Source organism: Triturus cristatus, chromosome 2_2 (assembly GCF_964204655.1).
Source record: "Triturus cristatus chromosome 2_2, aTriCri1.1, whole genome shotgun sequence".
Taxonomy (NCBI): Eukaryota; Metazoa; Chordata; class Amphibia; order Caudata; family Salamandridae; genus Triturus; species Triturus cristatus.
Genome location: NC_140582.1, coordinates 378690803 through 378706811, shown reverse-complemented (window position 1 = coordinate 378706811; position 16009 = coordinate 378690803).

Below are 16009 nucleotides of genomic sequence, written 5' to 3'. Positions count from 1 at the left end.
ATGTTAATGCTGTTTCATGCCACATCCATGTTTCATACATATTCAAGTAGTCACAGTTCCTCCAGGTGGTTGGATGTGCCTAGAATTCCTCTCAATGTACACTTGGGGATTGGTATGTTGCGGGGGACAGATTGGTATGTGCTCCTGAGTGTTTGCCAGTAGATTTTTGGCTGGGATGCTTATTTGGCTATGGATTGGTCTTGTTGTGTCACATGTCCATTGTGAGAGTGGGTAAATCTGTTGCCTGCCCCGGGGGTGTGTGCTTGTGTGAGGGGGGTGTGTGACCAGGCCTGCTGTTGTGTGTAGTGTGATTTGTCATTGGGTCTCCCAGGTGATGTGTCTGTCCCCTCATGGTGTATGCTGGCATGACAGTGTGTGTGAGTTCCTGTGCTGGGTATGTGAGCTAGTGGAGTTGTTGTTTGAGTGTACAGTGGTCCTAGGAGGGCCTTGTACTGCCTACAGCAGGGCCAAGTGTCAGCTACCTTGTCATTACTTTGCCAGTCCCTGTGCATTGGGCATGGTGCATTGGTATGTACCTAGGCCATACGGGCTGTGGGCATTGGTGTCTGGTTCTGAGTTGCACAATGTGTTGTGTGAGCCCCACCCTCCCAGCATCCCGGACATCCAGTCTTGGGTTTGTGGTTGGTGTGGCCTGGGACATGGCATTGCCTTTATTTGTGAATGGGGCATGGAGACGTTAGTGGCATGAGCGTGGTTTTTAGGGTGTGGTTGTGTGCGGTGAGGGCTTGGGGGTAGGTGAGTGCATTTGTTGTAGTTGGGGTGTGGATGCCATTCCCCCCATGTTATGTGAGTTGTTTGTGTACTCACCAGGCTCTGCGATATCCTTTGACTCCGTGTACTCCCACCGGTGGAAGTGTGGCCATCACCTTCTCCTCCCAGGGATGGTAATGTACGGGTCTGCGGGGCAGCCCGCCTCCAGTGATGTTACTCTGGGCGTATTCCACGTTCATTTTCCTCTTGACTGCCCTGCGCAGATCGTACCACCTGGCTTGGCATTCATGCCTGGTCCTTTGGATGGGCGCAACAGCATTCACCTTATCGACGATCCTCTGCCACAGGCTGGTTTTTTGGGCTATGCTGGTCTGTCTGACCAATGTTCCAAACAGCTGTGGCTCGACTCTGATGACTTCGTTGACAAGGAGCTCCAGCTTCGCCGTTGTGAACTTTGGATTCTTGTCAGTGGGCATGGTGTGGGGTGTGGGTGTGGATGGTTGTGGGTGTGTGGGTGTGAATGTGACGGTGTGTGTGTGAAGGTGAAGAGGGGGTGTTTGTGAAGGAGGTTGTGTGAAGGTGTGTAAGTGAAAGTGTTGTTTGTGGTGTCTGTGAGCAGTGGGTCTGTTGCAATGGCTCATGGGTTGTGTGTGTGGGCCCTTTTTATTGGTCCATTTGTGGGTGTGGCTGTGTTTGAATTTGTGGTGGGTGTGTTATAAGAGGTGGTTGTGATTTGGGCCTCTGTTTGCCTGTTTGGATGTGGCAGGTCAGTCATAAAGATGTATTTAGTCATGTTGACGTGTTTCGTGGTGTTGTGCGAGTCGAATTGACCCTCCTTGTGCTGTTTTACAGTGTACTGGTTCTGTACAAGTCTTTTTCGCGTAGGTACAGTCCGTACATACGCGATGCTGGTTGAGGGTGCTGGGGTACGGTGTTTGGGTGCAGCGTGTACAGGTGCGGGCTGTGCTACGGTGTTGGGGTGCGGCGCGTACAGGTGCGGGCTGTGCTACGGTGTTGGGGTACGGTGCGTACAGGTGCGGGGCTGTGCTATGGTGTTGGGGTGCAGAGCGTACAGGTGCGGGCTGTGCTACGGTGTTGGGGTACGGTGCGTACAGGTACGGGGCTGGGCTACGGTGTTGGGGTACAGTGCGTACAGGTAAGGGGCTGTGCTACGGTGTTGGGGTGCGGCGCGTACAGGTGCGGCTGTGCTACGGTGTTGGGGTACGGTGCGTACAGGTACGGGGCTGGGCTACGGTGTTGGGGTACGGTGCGTACAGGTGCGGGGCTGTGCTACAGTGTTGGGGTGTGGCGCGTACAGGTGCGGGCCGTGCTACGATGTTGGGGTGCAGCACGTACAGGTGTGGGCTGTGCTACGGTGTTGGGGTGCAGCGTGTACAGGTGCGGGCTGTGCTACGGTGTTGGGGTGCGACGCATACAGGTACGGGGCTGGGCTACGGTGTTGGGGTACGGTGCACACAGGTGCGGGGCTGTGCTACGGTGTTGGGGTACGGTGCGTACAGGTACGGGGCTGGGCTATGGTTTTGGGGTACGGTGCGTACAGGTACGGGCTGTGCTACAGTGTTGGGGTATGGTGCGTACAGGTACGGGGCTGGGCTACGGTGTTGGGGTATGGTGCATACAGGTGCGGGGCTGTGCTACGGTGTTGGGGTACGGTGTGGAGGGGGTACGGTGCTGACATACGGGGGTGCGGTGCTGACATGTGCAGGGTGAGGGGGGCTGTACGACTCGTATTCAGGCAAAAGTTTACCCTTGTACATGTAGGCTACAGCGTTCGCTCCGTACGGGGCCTTTTACATGCGGTTGTGTATTCGGACGGGCGGTACGGATCGTACTTGCGCGCTCGGACTTCTGTTTTACGATTTGCACGTAAAAATGTCAGGCTCCCTATCGGACACTTTTCCCGACGCTATTCGGACGTAAAAATTTACGGCTCCCTCTCGGACCATTTTCCCGACGCAATTCGTATGTATTTTTCACGTACGAATCGTACTTCGCAGTTTGTACGGTACTTGTACGATTCGTATGTAAAAAAATACGGATAAGAGTCGGACGGTAAATTTTTTTAATGGATCGGAATCGCACCTCAGTGTATTGGAATTATTTTGCACTAGACAGGCATTGATATTTACAGATTTAAAACTGATCACTTATACAACATCAACTCCTATAACATCAGCTAAAAAAAAATCAAGTCAACAATATCGTATACAAATATATCAACACCTAAAACACAAAACAGAAATAACACAAATATCGATGAAAAATATTGTTTAAACAAATCTCTATGACAAAAATATTGACAACAAAAATAAAGAACACAACAATATTGATAACATTAAAATAAAATAAAAAGCAACAAAAACATTGATATAAATATTATCTACAACAAAAAAATCGATAAAATAAATAGAAACTATACCGAAAATAACATTTAAACATAAAAATAGTATTTTCAATAATATAATAAAATAACACATTCCAAACATTTTAAACATACACTAAAAAAACCCAAAATGAATGACATTAAATAAAACAACTACACTAAAAATCTAAAAACAAATAAATAAACAAACAATACAACATAAATAAATATTACTACCAAAAATAAACAAACATAAATATATATCATATATAAAAAATATATCACATGTTTCTAAATATACATTTAAATAACAATAATAATAAAAAAAACATTAAATAAACATAATAAATAGTAAACAAATTATAAGGTAGCTGCTGAAAAATTCAAATAAGCAGTCTCGACCAATAAATTTAAACTACACCAACCCAAACCAATAGAAAACTCTAACTAATTAAATAAACACTACAAAAACAATCAATTAATTATCACAAAATTTACCGTATAACAAACACAGAGTAAGAACTAACCTTTCTGAGACAGAAAACAGAACGAAAAAGAACTACATAAACAACTATTTTATATTTATATCTCTCATTAAAGGTAAGAACAAAACATTCCAACAAAAAAAAAATGAGCAAAAAAAAATTAACTAAAACAATAACATGTTTTCCTTTATGTGTCACAGAATAAACTTCACAAAAAATCCACCTAGAAAATTTAGTACAAAGATAAAATCAACATCACAAAAAATATATAACAAAGTAAGTATATGACTTAACCAACAAATAACGTAAAGGATTTAAAACTAATACATTTAACAAAAAAGCAAAACGTAGCTAACAAATACTTTTCTTTTCACAGCTTCTAAAGAAGTCAGCAAAACCACAACATCAAGGAAAGAAACTTCATCAACTAAAAATAGTTAGTATATTTTTTTATAATAAAATTAAAATAAAGTTGAAATAATCAAATTAACTAAAACTATAACATTTCGTTTTATGTTGCACAGATTACACTTCACGAAAACTCCACCTAAAATCTCAAAACAAGGTTTAACTTTGAAAACAAGGACAAAATCAAGATTAAACAAAAATATATAACTAAGTATATAAATTAAGTAACAAAAAGAGCAAACTTATAAAAAACAATAAATTAATTAAAATAGCAAAATATAACTAACAAATACTTTTCTCTTCAAAGCTTCTACAAACTTCAACATACAACATCAACAAAATAAACTTCATCAACTAAAAATAGTAAGTATTTGTTCTCTCAACTAAATGAAAAAAGAAACTAAATAAACAAAATATTCCAATTAAGGGGTCGATTCCGATATCGGAATGACCTGAGTCCGCCCGACATCGGTCAGGAACCATTACCGACTGACCTACTGTCGTCAGTTACGGACCTGCAAGTACAATGCGACCGAACTCAGTTCGGTCACACTCGTATACTTCACAATGGGAGCATGCATTCCAAAAGGAATGCATGCTCGGATTGTGAAATGCAGGGCTGCAGCTCACCCCTGCACCCTGTAGCAGGCACCCCAAAATGCCTGCCACCAGGTGCAGGGATCAACAGGGTGGCACCATTCGGCGGCCTTGCACTCATGGGGGCCCTACTGGGGGCCCCCAAATACAGTTTCCGACTGCCTTTTCGTGCCGAAAGACCGGCATGAAAAGGCAATGGGAAACTGCCATCGTACTCCCTCGGTTTGAAACAGGCGGACGGAGGAGTACTGAAGGGTTTCTGGATGGAGGACAAATATCCAACAAGAAAATGAAAGCAAGACAAATGAGGGTTTATTTTCAAATATAATAAATATACAAACATGTTTACTATTGAAGACCTTATAATTAATAAATATATATATATATATTCACTGAAAAAACCATAGGTTTCAGGGGCGTTATAGTTAGCTGGACTTTTCACTCATACAAAACCATTGAAATTCCCCCGTTATAGTTAGCTCAGCTAACTATAATTTGCGCGCCCGCAATGCACTGCTGATGACATCACATATTACATCACTCATGATATCACTGATGACATCTCAAATGACATGATTGATGACATCATCCAGTCAATTTGTGTTTTTCTGAAAATTACATATGTTTTATATATGTATATCTCAAGGTCGATGGAAGAATAAATGGGTATATAAGTGTCTAAATGGATGATTTGTTTTTGAAAAATTGATTGTATAACTGACTGATTAAGTGTATCTTAGTGAATACATGGCTTAGTGAGTAATGTTTAAATGTGTAAATATCTGTATCAGTCTCTCACTTTGTGTATAAGTGGCTGCATGGGTTGGTGAGTAGCTACATGAGTGTCTATATAGGTTATTAGTTGGTTTTTTGAGTATCAGTATGAGTGTCTGAGTGTCTGTATGGTTCGGTGGGGGTATTACGTAGTGCATAGGTGTATGAATGAGTGACTCACTGTTTGTATGTGTTGAAGACAGCATGTGTGCAGGACTGTATGGGTGGATGAGTGTGTGCATGGGTGTGTTAGTGAGTGATAGACTGTCTCAATAGTGTCTTTATGAGTAACTACATATGTTTTAAACTAGTATATGTGACTATTGGTGTATATAAGTGAGTATATGTGAGAGTGAGAGATTGAAAGAGTTCCTGTATGAATAAGTATGTGTTTCTATAAGTGATTGTTTAAAAGACTAAGTATGTGTAAGTTTCTGTAGAAGTAAGTGTGGTGGTGTGTGTATAACTGTATATGCAAGTAAATGGATATTTGATTCTTTATTAGCATGAGTGACTATGTGTGTGAGTAACTCTCTGGATGAGTGGCGTTGTGTAACAGGATGTATAGCTGTGTGAGTTCAAATGAGGAGGTCTGCCACTCTATCACAAGGATGATGTCATCAGTGATGTCATTAGTGATGTCATTTGAGATGTCATCAGTTAACCGTTAGTCTTTTCTTTTACAACTGAATAAGGTTTTATGATTACTCCTTTTGTTGTATTGTTAATTTCTTTTACTCTGTATATCTCAAGAATCCTCTTTTTCAGGTTGATAAAGTTTAAACTTTGGTGTTATTTCTAAATTTTTGACCTCTCCCCCTCCTTCTTTCCCCTTCCCTTCCTGATCTTTCCCACCTGCTTCCCTCAGATATCCCCCTTTTTCTTAAATTGATTTTCTAGATTATAAGCATATACTGTTATATAATACACTTAAACTTTAAAAAAAAAAGAAGGATAAACGCTTACTTTAATGGATGTATGCCTGAATGTACTATCATCAATAGACAGTATAGGTGGAAAGTGTCACTGGAGATTCTTACTTTGAAGAAGCACGTCATATATATATATATATATATATATATATATATATATATATATATATATATAAATTCACTGAAAAAACCATAGGTTTCACACATGTTATAGTTAGCTGTACATTTTACTGATAAAAAACCAATGAAATTCCCCCATTATAGTTACTGTAGGCAACTATAACTCACGCGACCGTAATCCTCTGCTGATGCTAATACTGTATTTAGACACTTATTTGCCCATGTCTTCTTCCATTAAATTTTAGCTATACATATATTACAAATATTTTTTTTTCATAAAGACACATATGTCATCAGCAGAGGATTACGGTCGCGTGAGTTATAGTTGACTACAGTAACTATAACGGGGGAATTTCATTGGTTTTTTATCAGTAAAATGTACAGCTAACTATAACATGTGTGAAACCTATGGTTTTTTCAGTGAATTTGCAAGGTTTTTTAAATGCTAATTCCTAACTATAACGTGTGTGAAACCTATGGTTTTTTCAGTGAATTTGTACGGTTTTTTAAATGCTAACTTACTTTACGCCATTCGTGGCGTGCGCGCCCAGTTAACGCAGTTCGTTCCGTGTGCGCACGGTGCACTTCGCGCACCGTGCGCGCACAGTGAGCACGTGGTGCGCTTCGCGCACCGCGCGCCCACTTTACGCAGTTAGTGCCATGCACGCACGGTGGACACGCGGTGCGCTGCACGCACCGCGTGCCCACATTATGCGGGATGGGCCATGTACGCACGATGCGCTTCGCGCACCGTGCGCACATGGGGGACATATTATGCGCATCATTGTGAAATGTTTTGTTTATTATTTTCATTGTATTGATAAGCCATGCACAATTGGTGACCTTCGGGCACAATTTGCAAATGGGGTGGGGAGAGTGTGGATAATATTTTTTTTTTTAAACACATTTTTACCGTACGCGTACGGTAAGCGTAATCGGCGATTTTTCGAAATCCGTATATCACTGCTGGGTGATTATTATCTCAATATACTGCCCCTTTACACATTTTTGGGCTTCATTTATGCTGCCCCACTCAGAGTGCGAGAGAGAAAATGGCGGCCGCCGCTTCCTGGTTTCGGCCGATTCGAATGTTTACTAAGATCTAAGAGCCAATCAGAATCGCGCTCGCGCACGTCACCGTACGCGTACGGTAAGCGCACCGTAAGCGCACCGTAAGCTGGCTCAGATATATATATTGATTTAAAGGCTATTTTCTCAGAATCTACTGAACAGATTTACACCAAACCTACAAAAGGCACTTCCTTGACCTGAGGACTACCTCTCTGCCAAATTTCAAGTAATTCTGTTCAGCCGTTCGGGCTGTAGCTGTGTCTAAAGGTCCTATGGAAAAATGCATGGGGAAAACGCGTTTTGGGACCCCCTTTTATCTCAGCCCCCGCTTGACGAATCCCCCCGAGACTTTCAGGGTAGGAGCGGAGCGTAGCGCCCCACCTATTTTGAAAAATTTGCGAGGATTCGTCGACCGGCGCAAAAGTTATTCAAAATAGAATGTTGCGGATTTCCTATGGAAACGTGGTCCTAACTATAACTACCTACTGGCGACCGCCAGTAGGTAATATATATATATATATATATATATATATATATATATATATATATATCGAATCCTCCTTCCGAAGCACCAGCCGGTACTCCCAAAAGACACGGACACTCAAATGCTGGTTCAGATTTTCATGCTCGATTTATTTTAAACAAAGGATAGGTTCAGACGCGTTTCGACCGACACAGCGGTCTTGATCACATGATTAGCTTATACTGAACGTGGCTATTTAAAGGTGCCATGACCCCAGTTACGTGTAGACATAGACAAAATACTCATATATGGCTGTACATAACGATTTCACAATCAATTCAAAGAAATAAATTGAAAATTAAAGCATACAATAACTTGATGATTATTTCCAGTCCAAAATAGATAAACCATTGACATGATTCAAACCCGGATTGTCAAACAAATTACGCTACTGTTAATCATATAGCCGCAATCCGGGTAGAATGCCTGCACTGCGTTAGGATATAGCCATGATAATTGGTGGAAGGGAATCAAACGAGAAACACTCCACATACATTATGTGCAAATGACGCATATCATGTGCAAACATAGCAGAAAATAAATGCATATGTCATTATCTGTGCAAATACAGAAAAGATGTGCAAAAGTCCGCAAAATTATGTGCAAATATAGCAATCATTGTTAATATCCGTGCAAATACAGCCAAATGTGCAAATCTGCAAAGTAATGTGCAAAACTTGCAAAACATTAAAATGAGATCAATATGACATCATAAAACAATGGACCGGAAATCACATAAAAAACAATTCTAAAATGTATGTACATAATATATATACAGCCTATTAATGTCTAAAACGTCTAAATATCAAACTGGGTATCTGACTTAGATGGCACAAATACTGAAAAAGGCTAAATACAGCAATCAAATTGCATGTAAATATAAACACAGAAGAAGCTGGATCACTGAAACACCCATAAATATATATAAATCTATGAAATGTAGAAAAATTAGAATTATTAGAAAACTAAGGACAATATGAGACTTCTTTACCAGTATTCTATAATCTCATATAAGGCGAGGATATTCAAAGATGTACAAAGGTATCCAAGTGCTGACGCGGTGGAAATGAGACCTGATTATCATAAGTGTTAAAAAATGATAAATACACACATTATTGCTATCACAGGTAACTATAAAAAATGATGTAAATCTTCCCCATTGTTCAAACCTCCTGGAATGCGTGTGTCCAACTCCACTATATATTTGCATTCCAGTTGCCTCAGAGCTTTTTCCCGGTTACCTCCTCTCTTCATTTTGGGTACCGAGTCTATAATAAAATAGCTCAAACAGCTCAAATTGTTGTTGTGGCAAGTTTTAAAATGTCTCGCTACCGGGTAAGTTGGATCCGAGTTTACTATGGCCCTAAGGTGCTGTAAAATTCTGTTGTAAGCTTGCAGTTTTGTACTACCCACATATTTTAGTTCGCATGTGCATTGTAATACGTACACCACATGATCGGTGCGACAGGTGTAATGTCCCTTGAGATATCTGGGACTGTCACTGAAAGGTGTGGTGTACTGGTTAGTGTTTATGCCAAATTTACACGCTCTACAGGAGGAGCATTTAAAAAACCCTTTCACTGGGGCTAGCCATGTACCACTAATGGATATTTCTGGACTACTGGATACTAGTTCGTCTCGCATAGAAAATGCTCGCCTGTATGTAATAGTGGGAGTTTTAGGAAGTACTGCCTTTAAAGTAGGATCCGTTAACACTATGGGCCATTCTTTACAAATAATTTTCTTAATAGTTTTGGCCTGTCTGCTGTAGGTAGTAATGAGTCTCATTTCACTTTCATTAACCTCATTGTCTGAAATAGTTTCGGTAGGCGATAATATTACTTGATTTGATGTGTTTTTAGATATCAATAGGTCACTCCTATTCCTTAGGTTAGCTTTAATCATGGCTTTTGTTAAGCTTTTTTCATCATACCCACGCGCTAATAACCTATTCTTGGCATTTAACTGATGTTCATCACGCGCTGCTATGGTACTGCATGCTCTGTGGATCCGCAGAAATTCCCCATAAGGAATACTATTGATTGTGTGTTGTGGATGGAAGCTTTCTGCATGTAACACAGTATTTCCTGATGTATTTTTACGAAAAAGACTGGTTTCCAATTTACCATCCTTAAAATTAATCGTTACATCTAGGAAGTTGACAACATTGGAGCTAATATCAGCAGAAAATTCCAAATTCAAATCATTATCGTTGATATCATTAACAAATCCCAACGCCTCCTGTTCAGTACCCTTCCAAATGACGAAAATATCGTCTATATAACGCCACCATGATATCACTTTGGTGGACCATATCTCCGCATGACGGACCATGAGGACATGCCTCTCCCACCAGCCTACATGTAAACATGCATAGCTGGGAGAGAAACATGCCCCCATAGCCACGCCTCTCAGTTGTTGAAAAGCCTCATTGTTGAAAAGAAACAAGTTATTACCCAAACAAATACGAATCATGCTAATTAACATGGCGTTATGTTTGTAAAATTCCATATTTCTTTCACCCAAAAGTATTCTACAGCACGCAATCCATCATCATGGGCTATACTGGTATACAGTGCTGTAATGTCCATAGTTATTAAAATAATGTCAGGTGGTAAAGTGAGGCTATTGAGTTTATGTAAAAAATCCATGGTATCCCGTATGTAACTAGGCAGATTCATCACGAACTCTTGGAGGAAAAAGTCAATATACTTGGAGGTATTTTCAAACATACCATTGATGGCTGACACTATAGGGCGTCCCGGAATTGGCATAACCCCTTTATGCACTTTGGGGATAAAATAAATGCTCGGTACAACCGGATGCTCTTTATGTAAAAATTTCACCTCCTCTTTGGTGAGCAAACCTTCTCTATGCCAAACCTCTAAATCGTCTTTATATTGCTTGTGTGTGTTAGCAATCAATGTTCTTGGAATCCTGCGATAACATTCCAAATTATTCAAATGGCGGTAGGCCTCTTCTTTATATTCCTTTTTTCCCCATAAAACCACGTTGCCTCCTTTATCTGATTTATTAACAATGACATTGTTGTTCTTCTTCAGTTTGGACATTAATTTAAAATATTCTGTCAATTTGTGCGTAGAGGTTCTGTTACTGTTCTTTGATTGAGTTTGATGCTGTAATTTTTTTAATTCATCAATAATTCGGTCATGGAATACATCTATAGAATCACGTGGCATCGTCGGCATGAAGGTAGATATCGGTTTAAACGGACTTTTGCAGCCTTTAGATATATTTATCCCTTCACAATCCGCCACCTCTTGTGTAGTGATTTCAATTTCCTGACTTCTACTCAATGCATTTAAGGTTTTCATTGCATGCATGTCAGATACAGCCAGTCCCTTGGTGTTAGTCACCACTATAGACGTATTGCTAGTATTCAGATCCAATCCCATCTCTTTATTGGCCTCTTCGCTTAGTTTATTCTTGATGGTAAAGTATTTTTTTAGTTTGATCTTACGGATGAATTTAAACACATCAACTCGCGTGTGCACATAATTAAAGTTGCTCTCTGGGCAAAAGGAAAGACCTAATGAAAGTAATTGTTTCTCCGCCGTATTTAATTCAACATCCGTGAGGTTGACAATAGTATTATCACTACTGTTTGTGTTGCCTCCATTGCTGCCGCTGCTGATTTCGCCCTCGTGTGCTTCCTCCTTTGCCGCCTTCTGGCATTCCGCTTTTGGCGGATTGTGCTTGTTGTTGCCGTGGGCGTAGGGTCTGTTTGCGTTGCATACGAACGAAATCCAGTTCCTCTGCCAAAGTTAAAAGCCCCAAATCCCCCGCTTCATTCCCCGAGCTCAGGTTGTCAGAGTCCACTTCACTGGTAGTTGCGCTAGTCATAGCGCTCGTGTCTGTGGACAAATTGGAGGTTCCATCGTCATCAGTTTCAGGTTCTTCATTCCCGGAAGGCATAATGACTGGCATTGCTTTTTGCTGCACATTTTGATTTTGATTTTTGCGTAACTTGTCGAACTTCCGGGCAAAGGTAAAAATCTGCCCCTGTTCATAATCACCCTTGTCCCGGGCAAATTTATATGCTTTCCTCGTTTTGATGACCAATTCCTGTTTTTTTATACGATCCTTCATTTCATTGATGCTCTTGTCAATAAAGTCTTTACTCGCAAGGTATTCTGGTTTAGCGAGTTCTTTCTGAATTCGATCTATTTCCTCCATACTCGAAGCTCTGTCTACTTTGGCATATTTAATTAAGAGGCATACTAATCGCATCAATGCTTCTAAGTTGCTCTCAGCCCACTCTTTGAGAAGCATGGGGTTAGGACTGTCAAAACTTGGCGCCAACATAATTCTTAATCCTCTTGGGATGCGGCCCACCTCATGATATTTTTCTAATGAGGTAATCTCCCACCACTTCGTCATTTCGCTGCGGCTGTGCTTCTCCAATGATTTCAACAAACTTCTTACATCTCCGTTTTCCGAAATTCCCTTCATGTTATTTTTGCTGCTCTGCTTAGTTACAGGTAGATTCAAAAACATATATATATATATATATATATATATATATATATATATATATATATATATATATATATATATATATATATATATATATATATATATATATATATATATATATATGTAGTATGTAGTACCCAGGGCAGGGTGTAAGTGAAATTGTTCATTTGCCCTCATGTAATAGACAGAGTATGGCCAGTGCCACCGGCTGTAAGGCATCATACAAAAATATGAGCTTCCCACCTGCAGACAGTAGTAGTAAATAAAACTAACCTGAGTCTGCATCATGTGACTCATATCTGTTTTTCTTGGGTGCAAGCTTTGCTGACTGAGCTGGCATGGCGGCTACAACAAGATTATGTAATTGCGCTAAACTACAGATAAGAAAAACACGACTGGTGTACTGGAGTACATAGTACGATTATAATGTCAGAAACTCCCACAAATGTTAGAGTCCAAGGTAGTAGTAGTAGAGATACTTACCACCAAATCACAAATGTTATGTACTGTGCTTGCTAGTGATACTGTGACACTATGTGTTGAATGATTTTAGTGTTTCTGTTTTTCTAAGAGTATTGGCTACAACATGTTCTTTTTCTTTCTTGATATAGATACTCCTTCCACATCCGATTCCACCCCAAAAAAAAACATCTAGGAAGGAGTTGGCCGCCAGGGCCCGGCGCTGTAAACTGGAGGCCATTTGCGAAGAATATCGCCGGCTGGTGGCTCAGGCGGAGGATGAGGAGGAGGCGGCAGTCAGGCCCTGCCTCCAGTTTCACGGCGCCGTGGTCCGGCAGCCGCCCGCCGCAGTTCCTCCATCTCGACCACTGCTGCCCCCCACCCTGCATGTAACTGCAGTGCATTTCGCCGCCAGCTTCTCCGCCAGATGGCCTGCTTAGAGGAGAATCTAGAGGAGCGGGTAAAAATCCTGGTGGATAAACACCTGAAGGCCTGCCGACTATAGAGGACCTTGTCATTTGCCCCTTTTTTAATTCCTTTGTTGGTGGGTGGGTTTTTGGGCATTGGGGATTCATTCGAACATTGGGACTCGTTTCGTTGTGGACATAGTTTATTTTTGTTAGGGGATATTAAATGTTATACTATCCACTTATACAATGTTAATGTTTTGTGGTGGGTTACTGTTTTCCGAATTCAATCTAAGTTACATGGTTTGTTACTTTGTTTCCGTGCTGCTGCATGCCCACAGCCAGTGTTTGATTTAAAAGATCTGCCGATTTTGTAACACACAAACCGATAGATGCAGTACCCCTCACTGAGTTATTTTTAATTGTCATAATAGTACTGTCAGTCTCTCCTCCTAGTCCATACCTCCCACCAAACTTATCTTACCTGTGATTGATGATGATGAAGTTCGGCCCACTGATGGCTGCATGGTTAGTTTCCCAAATGAACGGAGAAGATGCCATTATTGTGGTGGTAGTAGTAGACACTGGCAATAGCATTTGAAAAAAGAAAGAGAAAGTCACTTGACTGAGAGACTGTGGGAGGAGTAGTAGAACAAAATAAACTACAGCATGGGTGGGCAAGCAGAAGAAGATCCTTGCCCTGCCTTAGTTGAAATTCAATTAGTGTTGCTTTCACCACATCTGCCCCAGCAAGCGTGTGATCAATTGTTGGTGTACATTTAATGTAGTCACATCACACCTCAATATAAATCACACAGCCCGGGGAAAGAGGGTTAGGGATTGATGAATGGATGGGAAGTGGGGTTTTGGGAAAGGTTTGAGAAAGAAAAACAGACTGTATGCATGGACACAACAAAAGTAAAACACAATCTTGACGACCATGATCCATTATCAAAGAAATCAAAGTATAAAGTGAGAAAAGGCAAAGGCATGCATGCTGAGGAAGAGAACTTGATGGTTAATGATGATGAGTTGTACTTACTAACTACTACTACCCAATGTGACAGTACAGGGAAGAAATTATTAATATAAAATGTGCCTTGCCTGTCTGCCGCCCTCAGAGCTCAGACCGAACCAAATTACGTGCTGTACCGGGCTTACTTTTATTTTTCAAGCTAGCAGAGGAAGTGAAAAAATAGGGAACAATTACCAAACAAACCACAACACACAGTCGTAATGATTGAAGAGAAAAAAGGAATCAAATAAATTTGAAGACGAATGATGAATGATACTAAAGTTACTGTATTATCCTGGTCCAAATGTGGAGTTGCATCATTCTCGTCATTCCTCTTGGTCCTCCCTTCCATGGACACTCCACACATCAATCTTGGGTACCTCTGCCTGCCTGATGCGGATTGGTAAGGTAAGTGTGAGTTGTTTCTCCCACTATAGCACAGGTTAAAGGCCGGCCTGTAAGTTTAGATGGAAAAACAAAAGGGGTATTGAAAAATTACTGCATTTAAAACAATAAACTCAATTACAGTGGAGTGCAAGAAGAGAAGACAAGACAAGACTCTTGAGAGAACACTTTCAGACTGAGGCAGCCTGGATAGGATACATAGCGTGTACTCTACTGCAGCATTAAGCTACAACAACAATGGGACAGGACTCAGGAGGAGCCTGCACAGCCACAGAACAGGAGAACTGTGGCACAGGCCAGGCACCCTACCCCTTACCTTACATTTTGACCGAGACAGACAAATGGCATATGCACTGCAACAACCTAGCATTTTCCAAATGAAGTGACTAAATCAATGCGCCACTGTCCCTCAATACCACTACACTCTACTCCAGTCCACACCACTACATGGACATCTAGCCTAGGTCTGCTGTGGTTCTTGTTCAAACTGTTTACCTTTTAAGTCAGTCCATGAAACGCAGTTATTCCATCAATTATCTCCGATCCAACTGACTGACTGTGTGCAAAGATAGTATGCTGCTCAGCAGCATCATGATGACCATGTGGTACGTGTTCTCCAACACCAACTCAGTCTGTAGTGACTGATTAAGTTTATAATATATTCCATATTACAAAATTAAAACGGATATTGGCCGGCACCTGCAGTGGAAGTACAATGTGGTTATTAAACAACAAGGAAACATTAACTGTCACCTGACCTGAGTCACTTTTACTTTGTCGATAAACTAGTATAGTTCTACTTAATGCACATTCATTCGTAGTCAGCCAGCATCCAATGCAATGCATGCCATCATTCACAATAATCACTCATTACCTGTCTTGCTGTTCTCTTTGGCTGTCAGATCTGATACCTGCCTAGCCTTCTGACAGTCAGTGATGAGTTTCTTTTGGCTTGGACACAAAACGGAATATTGCTGGAGTCACGTTTCACTTCTTATGGAGGGACTGTTGGAGGCAACATGTATTGTACTATTCTCCATCTCCATCCAATGTCTGGCTTGCTTGAAATGTATTTAGGGAGAGTAAGGAAGATGGAGTAGGACCCTGAGGAGTGGAGTGGACAGTTATGCACAGACGTGCAACTCCAATAGGGAAATAAAAAGAGGAGACTGTTGATGGATTTGTTGTGATTAGATTTTGA